The sequence below is a fragment of the Globicephala melas genome, unplaced genomic scaffold (assembly GCF_963455315.2).
Source record: "Globicephala melas unplaced genomic scaffold, mGloMel1.2 SCAFFOLD_182, whole genome shotgun sequence".
NCBI lineage: Eukaryota > Metazoa > Chordata > Mammalia > Artiodactyla > Delphinidae > Globicephala > Globicephala melas.
In genome coordinates this window covers 1-12,440 of record NW_027207354.1, presented here as the reverse complement: position 1 = coordinate 12,440, position 12,440 = coordinate 1, and the positions used below count along the sequence as shown (strand labels likewise).

The window sequence follows — 12,440 nt, the reverse complement described above, 5'->3', positions numbered from 1 at the left end:
CATGCACTAAGTACATCTGCAGCTGCAGACTCCAAACCCCTGGTCTCTGGGCACCTCCTCTGTGTCTCAGCTGTCCCTGTCCACAGAGAGCCTCATACAAGAAGTTGCTTCCAAACTGGGAGGTTCCACATCTGGGCAGGTCCAGCTCCAGGCCCAGTGAAGGGCATGAAGAAGGCTGAGGCTCTGGACTCCAGCCAGGCCTTCAGCAGGCCTCTGAGGCCAAGGTCTTCCTAGTCTCAAGAGGGACCAAGAGACGCAATGTGTCATTTGAACAAGTGAGTCAGCGGGCGGTGAGCGAATGAATGACCGCTCGAGGGGATGTATGCCGGCCACCGGGCCCTGTTTGACTGTCCAGGCTCAGCTTACCTGACCCTGGTTACCAGGGAATGCCACTCTGGGCCCTCCTTTTCATCCCCCTCCCTCACTGTGACCTCACCACCTGCCCCATTATGACCCAGTCTGGCTCCCAGTTAAAACTGGAGGGCAGAGGGCCCAGGCAGTCCTGGGACCAACGGCCATGGGTGAGCGAAACTACTACCGAGCCGAGCCGTTCACTGGCCCCATCCCCAGGAAATGCCAGGAGCAAGGATACTCAATTCTTCTGATCCCGGTCAGCTTCATCTTGCTCAACGTGGGGATCAACATGGTGACTACGGTCAGGGCAGGATCTGTGCAGCGCGGTTGGGGGAGCCCTGGGGTCTTGAAGGGGCTGAGGTGGGAGGGCTGCTGGGGTGTGACCGGGACAAGGGTTGGATTTCAGGGCTCACCCTGCTCCCGGCCTCCCCCCTCCCCTTCTTGCCTCAACTCTGGAGGCATCTGAAGAGATTCTTGCGGGCACTTTTCAATCGTATTTTCCACAAAGGTGAGTGGGCGCCGGCGTGGGTTCAGGGGATGTGGGCCTGTCCCCTTTCTTCTATCCCTGCCTTGATTCTCAGCCCCTCAGGAACCCAGGCCCTGACCCATCTCGCCTTTCCCCACAGACAAGCAAGCCAGCTGTGTAGGCACCCATCGCATGTGCATGCGCTGCTCCGTGGATCCCAAGAACCTGTGCTCAAGAGTTTCTTCCCACTTCTGCCATCGCCCAAGCTTCCTGCTCGGGCAGGTAAACCCACCTTGACTACTGCCTGCAGCGGGGCTCGGCGGGGGCGGAGCCGGCGGCCCCCCCGCCGCGGGCGAGTAAAGGAGAAGGCGGGCGGAGCGGGAGGCAAAAAGCCTACAGCACCCGGTATTCCCAGGCGGTCTCCCATCCAAGTACTAACCAGGCCCGACCCTGCTTAGCTTCCGAGATCAGACGAGATCGGGCGCGTTCAGGGTGGTATGGCCGTAGACGGGGGCGGGGGGCCGCGGGCGGCCTCTTGAGGCCCAGTTTCGCTGGCGCTGGCGCCTTAACGCCAGCCTGGCGGCCGGCCCGCCCCGGCAGGGCCCCCTCGCCCGCCCAGGCAGGGGCAACGGAGGTCTCGGGTATCGGGCGGCGGCGGAGGGTTTGGCGACCACCTCCCAGCCCAGGGCGGCCGTGACCCAGCAAACCCTTCGGCGCTTGGCGCCCCGCCCAAGATCCCGCACGTCGCTCACAGGGACGTGGCCCCGGAGGCTTCAGGGCCCGGGGCCCGCGGTCCCTTGGGCATCGGCCCTGCCCGCCCACGCGGCCCTAGGCGCAGCCCGGCCGCAGCCCGGGCCGGCCCTCCTGCCCGACAGCAGCTGGCCCGAAGCCACTGGGAGCCACCATTGAGTCGCCACGGCCCCTCAGCCCCGGCAAGGCCACCCTTGCCCCCACACCCCCCGCCGAGCTCAGGACCCCGCCCCTGGTGGCCGGCAGGCCCGGGGAAGCGGCCCCTGCCCTCGATCCCGCTCCCGCACCCGGCCGCGGTGACACGCCAGAGGGGCGGGGTGGGGGGGGGCTTTTGTCGGAGGGAGCTGTGGAGGGACACACCGGCACACAGGTGGCGGCGCCGGGGCTGGGCGCCAGTGGGGGCGGCCAGGTGCAGGTCGAGGGGCTCGCGGGCCGAAAGGACGGCAACTGGGCCCGCGGCGGAGTCTGGGTCCGGGCCAGCCACCCCGGGAGCGTCTGGGGTGCGCCTGCCTTCCAGGGCCGCCTTCTGGCCGCCTGGCCGGCCGGGCCGGCGGGGAGCGACCCCGCCGGCGCGCGCCGTGGTGGGAGGGGCCTGAGGAGGTGGGGCCTGCAGCGGGGCCCGGCGGGGGCGGAGCCGGCGGCCCCCGCCGCGGGCGAGTAAAGGAGAAGGCGGGCGGAGCGGGAGGCAAAAAGCCTACAGCACCCGGTATTCCCAGGCGGTCTCCCATCCAAGTACTAACCAGGCCCGACCCTGCTTAGCTTCCGAGATCAGACGAGATCGGGCGCGTTCAGGGTGGTATGGCTGTAGACGGGGGCGGGGGGCCGCGGGCGGCCTCTTGAGGCCCAGTTTCGCTGGCGCTGGCGCCTTAACGCCAGCCTGGCGGCCGGCCCGCCCCGGCAGGGCCCCCTCGCCCGCCCAGGCAGGGGCAACGGAGGTCTCGGGTATCGGGCGGCGGCGGAGGGTTTGGCGACCACCTCCCAGCCCAGGGCGGCCGTGACCCAGCAAACCCTTCGGCGCTTGGCGCCCCGCCCAAGATCCCGCACGTCGCTCACAGGGACGTGGCCCCGGAGGCTTCAGGGCCCGGGGCCCGCGGTCCCTTGGGCATCGGCCCTGCCCGCCCACGCGGCCCTAGGCGCAGCCCGGCCGCAGCCCGGGCCGGCCCTCCTGCCCGACAGCAGCTGGCCCGAAGCCACCGGGAGCCACCATTGAGTCGCCACGGCCCCTCAGCCCCGGCAAGGCCACCCTTGCCCCCACACCCCCCGCCGAGCTCAGGACCCCGCCCCGGTGGCCGGCAGGCCCGGGGAAGCGGCCCCTGCCCTCGATCCCGCTCCCGCACCCGGCCGCGGTGACACGCCAGAGGGGCGGGGTGGGGGTGGGGCTTTTGTCGGAGGGAGCTGTGGAGGGACACACCGGCACACAGGTGGCGGCGCCGGGGCTGGGCGCCGGTGGGGGCGGCCAGGTGCAGGTCGAGGGGCTCGCGGGCCGAAAGGACGGCAACTGGGCCCATGGCGGAGTCTGGGTCTGGAGGGCTCTGAGCCTCCATCCGCTCTGGTGCCTCGGGTCTACCGGCCCGACGCCTGGTAGCGCGACACCCCACCGGCCCACAGACGTAGCCTCCCCAGCTGTGCTCACAGCGAGTCCAACCGCAGCCTGCATCCCTCCACGGGACACTTGGATTACTCCCGCGATCCCCACGAGGTGCGGCACCCGGCGGCCGAATGGGCTGAGATCCTGCCCTTGCGGCGCCCTGTGGCCACCTCCGCCTCCCTCACGGTACTGGCCGAGGCCTCGGACCAGCGGGCCCCGGCTCCCAGCTCAGCGCTGCTCCTCCGCCCCTCTCACCTCCTGCCCGACGTCCAGGCTACCGAGCACCCTCCACCCCCGCCCACCTTCATGCCACTCAGCCGGAACCCGGGAGGCAATGCCAACTACCAGGTGTATGACAGTCTGGTGCTGAAGCGGCAACCGCAGGAGGGCCAAGCGCGGGCCAACTCGCTGCTACCTTCCACCTCGGCCTCCAGGCCCTCTCTGCACGGGAGCCAGACTGGGAAAATGAACTTACCAGCAGCAAGTGGGGGCAGGGGCAGGGGGCGGCAGGGCATGGAGAGAGGAATAAAGAGCGCCAGAGTCCAGGAAACATTGGTGGTCTGTGGCTTGGAAGCGCCACTCCTTCTGCCAGCCTGGGTCCCTGCGCTTGGCTTCCTGCAATAAGAAGCCAGTGTCCCCTTCTTGGCCTGAGGGTCCCTTTGGTTTAGTGGCCACAGTTCTGCCAGCAGGCCCCTCCTGGTCCTATACCATGCACTAAGTACATCTGCAGCTGCAGACTCCAAACCCCTGGTCTCTGGGCACCTCCTCTGTGTCTCAGCTGTCCCTGTCCACAGAGAGCCTCATACAAGAAGTTGCTTCCAAACTGGGAGGTTCCACATCTGGGCAGGTCCAGCTCCAGGCCCAGTGAAGGGCATGAAGAAGGCTGAGGCTCTGGACTCCAGCCAGGCCTTCAGCAGGCCTCTGAGGCCAAGGTCTTCCTAGTCTCAAGAGGGACCAAGAGACGCAATGTGTCATTTGAACAAGTGAGTCAGCGGGCGGTGAGCGAATGAATGACCGCTCGAGGGGATGTATGCCGGCCACCGGGCCCTGTTTGACTGTCCAGGCTCAGCTTACCTGACCCTGGTTACCAGGGAATGCCACTCTGGGCCCTCCTTTTCATCCCCCTCCCTCACTGTGACCTCACCACCTGCCCCATTATGACCCAGTCTGGCTCCCAGTTAAAACTGGAGGGCAGAGGGCCCAGGCAGTCCTGGGACCAACGGCCATGGGTGAGCGAAACTACTACCGAGCCGAGCCGTTCACTGGCCCCATCCCCAGGAAATGCCAGGAGCAAGGATACTCAATTCTTCTGATCCCGGTCAGCTTCATCTTGCTCAACGTGGGGATCAACATGGTGACTACGGTCAGGGCAGGATCTGTGCAGCGCGGTTGGGGGAGCCCTGGGGTCTTGAAGGGGCTGAGGTGGGAGGGCTGCTGGGGTGTGACCGGGACAAGGGTTGGATTTCAGGGCTCACCCTGCTCCCGGCCTCCCCCCTCCCCTTCTTCCCTCAACTCTGGAGGCATCTGAAGAGATTCTTGCGGGCACTTTTCAATCGTATTTTCCACAAAGGTGAGTGGGCGCCGGCGTGGGTTCAGGGGATGTGGGCCTGTCCCCTTTCTTCTATCCCTGCCTTGATTCTCAGCCCCTCAGGAACCCAGGCCCTGACCCATCTCGCCTTTCCCCACAGACAAGCAAGCCAGCTGTGTAGGCACCCATCGCATGTGCATGCGCTGCTCCGTGGATCCCAAGAACCTGTGCTCAAGAGTTTCTTCCCACTTCTGCCATCGCCCAAGCTTCCTGCTCGGGCAGGTAAACCCACCTTGACTACTGCCTGCAGCAGGGCTCGGCGGGGGCGGAGCCGGCGGCCCCCCCGCCGCGGGCGAGTAAAGGAGAAGGCGGGCGGAGCGGGAGGCAAAAAGCCTACAGCACCCGGTATTCCCAGGCGGTCTCCCATCCAAGTACTAACCAGGCCCGACCCTGCTTAGCTTCCGAGATCAGACGAGATCGGGCGCGTTCAGGGTGGTATGGCCGTAGACGGGGGCGGGGGGCCGCGGGCGGCCTCTTGAGGCCCAGTTTCGCTGGCGCTGGCGCCTTAACGCCAGCCTGGCGGCCGGCCCGCCCCGGCAGGGCCCCCTCGCCCGCCCAGGCAGGGGCAACGGAGGTCTCGGGTATCGGGCGGCGGCGGAGGGTTTGGCGACCACCTCCCAGCCCAGGGCGGCCGTGACCCAGCAAACCCTTCGGCGCTTGGCGCCCCGCCCAAGATCCCGCACGTCGCTCACAGGGACGTGGCCCCGGAGGCTTCAGGGCCCGGGGCCCGCGGTCCCTTGGGCATCGGCCCTGCCCGCCCACGCGGCCCTAGGCGCAGCCCGGCCGCAGCCCGGGCCGGCCCTCCTGCCCGACAGCAGCTGGCCCGAAGCCACCGGGAGCCACCATTGAGTCGCCACGGCCCCTCAGCCCCGGCAAGGCCACCCTTGCCCCCACACCCCCCGCCGAGCTCAGGACCCCGCCCCTGGTGGCCGGCAGGCCCGGGGAAGCGGCCCCTGCCCTCGATCCCGCTCCCGCACCCGGCCGCGCTGACACGCCAGAGGGGCGGGGTGGGGGTGGGGCTTTTGTCGGAGGGAGCTGTGGAGGGACACACCGGCACACAGGTGGCGGCGCCGGGGCTGGGCGCCGGTGGGGGCGGCCAGGTGCAGGTCGAGGGGCTCGCGGGCCGAAAGGACGGCAACTGGGCCCATGGCGGAGTCTGGGTCTGGAGGGCTCTGAGCCTCCATCCGCTCTGGTGCCTCGGGTCTACCGGCCCGACGCCTGGTAGCGCGACACCCCACCGGCCCACAGACGTAGCCTCCCCAGCTGTGCTCACAGCGAGTCCAACCGCAGCCTGCATCCCTCCACGGGACACTTGGATTACTCCCGCGATCCCCACGAGGTGCGGCACCCGGCGGCCGAATGGGCTGAGATCCTGCCCTTGCGGCGCCCTGTGGCCACCTCCGCCTCCCTCACGGTACTGGCCGAGGCCTCGGACCAGCGGGCCCCGGCTCCCAGCTCAGCGCTGCTCCTCCGCCCCTCTCACCTCCTGCCCGACGTCCAGGCTACCGAGCACCCTCCACCCCCGCCCACCTTCATGCCACTCAGCCGGAACCCGGGAGGCAATGCCAACTACCAGGTGTATGACAGTCTGGTGCTGAAGCGGCAACCGCAGGAGGGCCAAGCGCGGGCCAACTCGCTGCTACCTTCCACCTCGGCCTCCAGGCCCTCTCTGCACGGGAGCCAGACTGGGAAAATGAACTTACCAGCAGCAAATGGGGGCAGGGGCAGGGGGCGGCAGGGCATGGAGAGAGGAATAAAGAGCGCCAGAGTCCAGGAAACATTGGTGGTCTGTGGCTTGGAAGCGCCACTCCTTCTGCCAGCCTGGGTCCCTGCGCTTGGCTTCCTGCAATAAGAAGCCAGTGTCCCCTTCTTGGCCTGAGGGTCCCTTTGGTTTAGTGGCCACAGTTCTGCCAGCAGGCCCCTCCTGGTCCTATACCATGCACTAAGTACATCTGCAGCTGCAGACTCCAAACCCCTGGTCTCTGGGCACCTCCTCTGTGTCTCAGCTGTCCCTGTCCACAGAGAGCCTCATACAAGAAGTTGCTTCCAAACTGGGAGGTTCCACATCTGGGCAGGTCCAGCTCCAGGCCCAGTGAAGGGCATGAAGAAGGCTGAGGCTCTGGACTCCAGCCAGGCCTTCAGCAGGCCTCTGAGGCCAAGGTCTTCCTAGTCTCAAGAGGGGCCAAGAGACGCAATGTGTCATTTGAACAAGTGAGTCAGCGGGCGATGAGCGAATGAATGACCGCTCGAGGGGATGTATGCCGGCCACCGGGCCCTGTTTGACTGTCCAGGCTCAGCTTACCTGACCCTGGTTACCAGGGAATGCCACTCTGGGCCCTCCTTTTCATCCCCCTCCCTCACTGTGACCTCACCACCTGCCCCATTATGACCCAGTCTGGCTCCCAGTTAAAACTGGAGGGCAGAGGGCCCAGGCAGTCCTGGGACCAACGGCCATGGGTGAGCGAAACTACTACCGAGCCGAGCCGTTCACTGGCCCCATCCCCAGGAAATGCCAGGAGCAAGGATACTCAATTCTTCTGATCCCGGTCAGCTTCATCTTGCTCAACGTGGGGATCAACATGGTGACTATGGTCAGGGCAGGATCTGTGCAGCGCGGTTGGGGGAGCCCTGGGGTCTTGAAGGGGCTGAGGTGGGAGGGCTGCTGGGGTGTGACCGGGACAAGGGTTGGATTTCAGGGCTCACCCTGCTCCCGGCCTCCCCCCTCCCCTTCTTGCCTCAACTCTGGAGGCATCTGAAGAGATTCTTGCGGGCACTTTTCAATCGTATTTTCCACAAAGGTGAGTGGGCGCCGGCGTGGGTTCAGGGGATGTGGGCCTGTCCCCTTTCTTCTATCCCTGCCTTGATTCTCAGCCCCTCAGGAACCCAGGCCCTGACCCATCTCGCCTTTCCCCACAGACAAGCAAGCCAGCTGTGTAGGCACCCATCGCATGTGCATGCGCTGCTCCGTGGATCCCAAGAACCTGTGCTCAAGAGTTTCTTCCCACTTCTGCCATCGCCCAAGCTTCCTGCTCGGGCAGGTAAACCCACCTTGACTACTGCCTGCAGCGGGGCTCGGCGGGGGCGGAGCCGGCGGCCCCCCCGCCGCGGGCGAGTAAAGGAGAAGGCGGGCGGAGCGGGAGGCAAAAAGCCTACAGCACCCGGTATTCCCAGGCGGTCTCCCATCCAAGTACTAACCAGGCCCGACCCTGCTTAGCTTCCGAGATCAGACGAGATCGGGCGCGTTCAGGGTGGTATGGCCGTAGACGGGGGCGGGGGGCCGCGGGCGGCCTCTTGAGGCCCAGTTTCGCTGGCGCTGGCGCCTTAACGCCAGCCTGGTGGCCGGCCCGCCCCGGCAGGGCCCCCTCGCCCGCCCAGGCAGGGGCAACGGAGGTCTCGGGTATCGGGCGGCGGCGGAGGGTTTGGCGACCACCTCCCAGCCCAGGGCGGCCGTGACCCAGCAAACCCTTCGGCGCTTGGCGCCCCGCCCAAGATCCCGCACGTCGCTCACAGGGACGTGGCCCCGGAGGCTTCAGGGCCCGGGGCCCGCGGTCCCTTGGGCATCGGCCCTGCCCGCCCACGCGGCCCTAGGCGCAGCCCGGCCGCAGCCCGGGCCGGCCCTCCTGCCCGACAGCAGCTGGCCCGAAGCCACTGGGAGCCACCATTGAGTCGCCACGGCCCCTCAGCCCCGGCAAGGCCACCCTTGCCCCCACACCCCCCGCCGAGCTCAGGACCCCGCCCCTGGTGGCCGGCAGGCCCGGGGAAGCGGCCCCTGCCCTCGATCCCGCTCCCGCACCCGGCCGCGGTGACACGCCAGAGGGGCGGGGTGGGGGGGGGCTTTTGTCGGAGGGAGCTGTGGAGGGACACACCGGCACACAGGTGGCGGCGCCGGGGCTGGGCGCCAGTGGGGGCGGCCAGGTGCAGGTCGAGGGGCTCGCGGGCCGAAAGGACGGCAACTGGGCCCGCGGCGGAGTCTGGGTCCGGGCCAGCCACCCCGGGAGCGTCTGGGGTGCGCCTGCCTTCCAGGGCCGCCTTCTGGCCGCCTGGCCGGCCGGGCCGGCGGGGAGCGACCCCGCCGGCGCGCGCCGTGGTGGGAGGGGCCTGAGGAGGTGGGGCCTGCAGCGGGGCCCGGCGGGGGCGGAGCCGGCGGCCCCCGCCGCGGGCGAGTAAAGGAGAAGGCGGGCGGAGCGGGAGGCAAAAAGCCTACAGCACCCGGTATTCCCAGGCGGTCTCCCATCCAAGTACTAACCAGGCCCGACCCTGCTTAGCTTCCGAGATCACACGAGATCGGGCGCGTTCAGGGTGGTATGGCTGTAGACGGGGGCGGGGGGCCGCGGGCGGCCTCTTGAGGCCCAGTTTCGCTGGCGCTGGCGCCTTAACGCCAGCCTGGCGGCCGGCCCGCCCCGGCAGGGCCCCCTCGCCCGCCCAGGCAGGGGCAACGGAGGTCTCGGGTATCGGGCGGCGGCGGAGGGTTTGGCGACCACCTCCCAGCCCAGGGCGGCCGTGACCCAGCAAACCCTTCGGCGCTTGGCGCCCCGCCCAAGATCCCGCACGTCGCTCACAGGGACGTGGCCCCGGAGGCTTCAGGGCCCGGGGCCCGCGGTCCCTTGGGCATCGGCCCTGCCCGCCCACGCGGCCCTAGGCGCAGCCCGGCCGCAGCCCGGGCCGGCCCTCCTGCCCGACAGCAGCTGGCCCGAAGCCACCGGGAGCCACCATTGAGTCGCCACGGCCCCTCAGCCCCGGCAAGGCCACCCTTGCCCCCACACCCCCCGCCGAGCTCAGGACCCCGCCCCGGTGGCCGGCAGGCCCGGGGAAGCGGCCCCTGCCCTCGATCCCGCTCCCGCACCCGGCCGCGGTGACACGCCAGAGGGGCGGGGTGGGGGTGGGGCTTTTGTCGGAGGGAGCTGTGGAGGGACACACCGGCACACAGGTGGCGGCGCCGGGGCTGGGCGCCGGTGGGGGCGGCCAGGTGCAGGTCGAGGGGCTCGCGGGCCGAAAGGACGGCAACTGGGCCCATGGCGGAGTCTGGGTCTGGAGGGCTCTGAGCCTCCATCCGCTCTGGTGCCTCGGGTCTACCGGCCCGACGCCTGGTAGCGCGACACCCCACCGGCCCACAGACGTAGCCTCCCCAGCTGTGCTCACAGCGAGTCCAACCGCAGCCTGCATCCCTCCACGGGACACTTGGATTACTCCCGCGATCCCCACGAGGTGCGGCACCCGGCGGCCGAATGGGCTGAGATCCTGCCCTTGCGGCGCCCTGTGGCCACCTCCGCCTCCCTCACGGTACTGGCCGAGGCCTCGGACCAGCGGGCCCCGGCTCCCAGCTCAGCGCTGCTCCTCCGCCCCTCTCACCTCCTGCCCGACGTCCAGGCTACCGAGCACCCTCCACCCCCGCCCACCTTCATGCCACTCAGCCGGAACCCGGGAGGCAATGCCAACTACCAGGTGTATGACAGTCTGGTGCTGAAGCGGCAACCGCAGGAGGGCCAAGCGCGGGCCAACTCGCTGCTACCTTCCACCTCGGCCTCCAGGCCCTCTCTGCACGGGAGCCAGACTGGGAAAATGAACTTACCAGCAGCAAGTGGGGGCAGGGGCAGGGGGCGGCAGGGCATGGAGAGAGGAATAAAGAGCGCCAGAGTCCAGGAAACATTGGTGGTCTGTGGCTTGGAAGCGCCACTCCTTCTGCCAGCCTGGGTCCCTGCGCTTGGCTTCCTGCAATAAGAAGCCAGTGTCCCCTTCTTGGCCTGAGGGTCCCTTTGGTTTAGTGGCCACAGTTCTGCCAGCAGGCCCCTCCTGGTCCTATACCATGCACTAAGTACATCTGCAGCTGCAGACTCCAAACCCCTGGTCTCTGGGCACCTCCTCTGTGTCTCAGCTGTCCCTGTCCACAGAGAGCCTCATACAAGAAGTTGCTTCCAAACTGGGAGGTTCCACATCTGGGCAGGTCCAGCTCCAGGCCCAGTGAAGGGCATGAAGAAGGCTGAGGCTCTGGACTCCAGCCAGGCCTTCAGCAGGCCTCTGAGGCCAAGGTCTTCCTAGTCTCAAGAGGGACCAAGAGACGCAATGTGTCATTTGAACAAGTGAGTCAGCGGGCGGTGAGCGAATGAATGACCGCTCGAGGGGATGTATGCCGGCCACCGGGCCCTGTTTGACTGTCCAGGCTCAGCTTACCTGACCCTGGTTACCAGGGAATGCCACTCTGGGCCCTCCTTTTCATCCCCCTCCCTCACTGTGACCTCACCACCTGCCCCATTATGACCCAGTCTGGCTCCCAGTTAAAACTGGAGGGCAGAGGGCCCAGGCAGTCCTGGGACCAACGGCCATGGGTGAGCGAAACTACTACCGAGCCGAGCCGTTCACTGGCCCCATCCCCAGGAAATGCCAGGAGCAAGGATACTCAATTCTTCTGATCCCGGTCAGCTTCATCTTGCTCAACGTGGGGATCAACATGGTGACTACGGTCAGGGCAGGATCTGTGCAGCGCGGTTGGGGGAGCCCTGGGGTCTTGAAGGGGCTGAGGTGGGAGGGCTGCTGGGGTGTGACCGGGACAAGGGTTGGATTTCAGGGCTCACCCTGCTCCCGGCCTCCCCCCTCCCCTTCTTCCCTCAACTCTGGAGGCATCTGAAGAGATTCTTGCGGGCACTTTTCAATCGTATTTTCCACAAAGGTGAGTGGGCGCCGGCGTGGGTTCAGGGGATGTGGGCCTGTCCCCTTTCTTCTATCCCTGCCTTGATTCTCAGCCCCTCAGGAACCCAGGCCCTGACCCATCTCGCCTTTCCCCACAGACAAGCAAGCCAGCTGTGTAGGCACCCATCGCATGTGCATGCGCTGCTCCGTGGATCCCAAGAACCTGTGCTCAAGAGTTTCTTCCCACTTCTGCCATCGCCCAAGCTTCCTGCTCGGGCAGGTAAACCCACCTTGACTACTGCCTGCAGCAGGGCTCGGCGGGGGCGGAGCCGGCGGCCCCCCCGCCGCGGGCGAGTAAAGGAGAAGGCGGGCGGAGCGGGAGGCAAAAAGCCTACAGCACCCGGTATTCCCAGGCGGTCTCCCATCCAAGTACTAACCAGGCCCGACCCTGCTTAGCTTCCGAGATCAGACGAGATCGGGCGCGTTCAGGGTGGTATGGCCGTAGACGGGGGCGGGGGGCCGCGGGCGGCCTCTTGAGGCCCAGTTTCGCTGGCGCTGGCGCCTTAACGCCAGCCTGGCGGCCGGCCCGCCCCGGCAGGGCCCCCTCGCCCGCCCAGGCAGGGGCAACGGAGGTCTCGGGTATCGGGCGGCGGCGGAGGGTTTGGCGACCACCTCCCAGCCCAGGGCGGCCGTGACCCAGCAAACCCTTCGGCGCTTGGCGCCCCGCCCAAGATCCCGCACGTCGCTCACAGGGACGTGGCCCCGGAGGCTTCAGGGCCCGGGGCCCGCGGTCCCTTGGGCATCGGCCCTGCCCGCCCACGCGGCCCTAGGCGCAGCCCGGCCGCAGCCCGGGCCGGCCCTCCTGCCCGACAGCAGCTGGCCCGAAGCCACCGGGAGCCACCATTGAGTCGCCACGGCCCCTCAGCCCCGGCAAGGCCACCCTTGCCCCCACACCCCCCGCCGAGCTCAGGACCCCGCCCCTGGTGGCCGGCAGGCCCGGGGAAGCGGCCCCTGCCCTCGATCCCGCTCCCGCACCCGGCCGCGCTGACACGCCAGAGGGGCGGGGTGGG

At 67.9% G+C, this 12,440-nt stretch overlaps 6 non-coding genes across 6 annotated transcripts; all 6 read right to left on the bottom strand.

The window, feature by feature from the left end:
* Window positions 1-1,210: 1,210 nt before the first annotated feature.
* On the bottom strand, window positions 1,211-1,329 carry LOC132595569 (5S ribosomal RNA). Its single transcript, XR_009561710.1, has one exon. It is a non-coding gene; the product is annotated as a 5S ribosomal RNA (ribosomal RNA).
* Window positions 1,330-2,261: 932 nt separating this feature from the next.
* Window positions 2,262-2,380, bottom strand: LOC132595529 (5S ribosomal RNA). Its single transcript, XR_009561671.1, has one exon. It is a non-coding gene; the product is annotated as a 5S ribosomal RNA (ribosomal RNA).
* Window positions 2,381-5,076: 2,696 nt separating this feature from the next.
* Window positions 5,077-5,195, bottom strand: LOC132595558 (5S ribosomal RNA). The gene has a single exon (XR_009561699.1). It is a non-coding gene; the product is annotated as a 5S ribosomal RNA (ribosomal RNA).
* Window positions 5,196-7,892: 2,697 nt separating this feature from the next.
* LOC132595477 (5S ribosomal RNA) lies at window positions 7,893-8,011 on the bottom strand. Its single transcript, XR_009561619.1, has one exon. It is a non-coding gene; the product is annotated as a 5S ribosomal RNA (ribosomal RNA).
* Window positions 8,012-8,943: 932 nt separating this feature from the next.
* Window positions 8,944-9,062, bottom strand: LOC132595540 (5S ribosomal RNA). Its single transcript, XR_009561681.1, has one exon. It is a non-coding gene; the product is annotated as a 5S ribosomal RNA (ribosomal RNA).
* Window positions 9,063-11,758: 2,696 nt separating this feature from the next.
* LOC132595366 (5S ribosomal RNA) lies at window positions 11,759-11,877 on the bottom strand. The gene has a single exon (XR_009561503.1). It is a non-coding gene; the product is annotated as a 5S ribosomal RNA (ribosomal RNA).
* Between the last annotated feature and the right edge of the window lie 563 nt (window positions 11,878-12,440).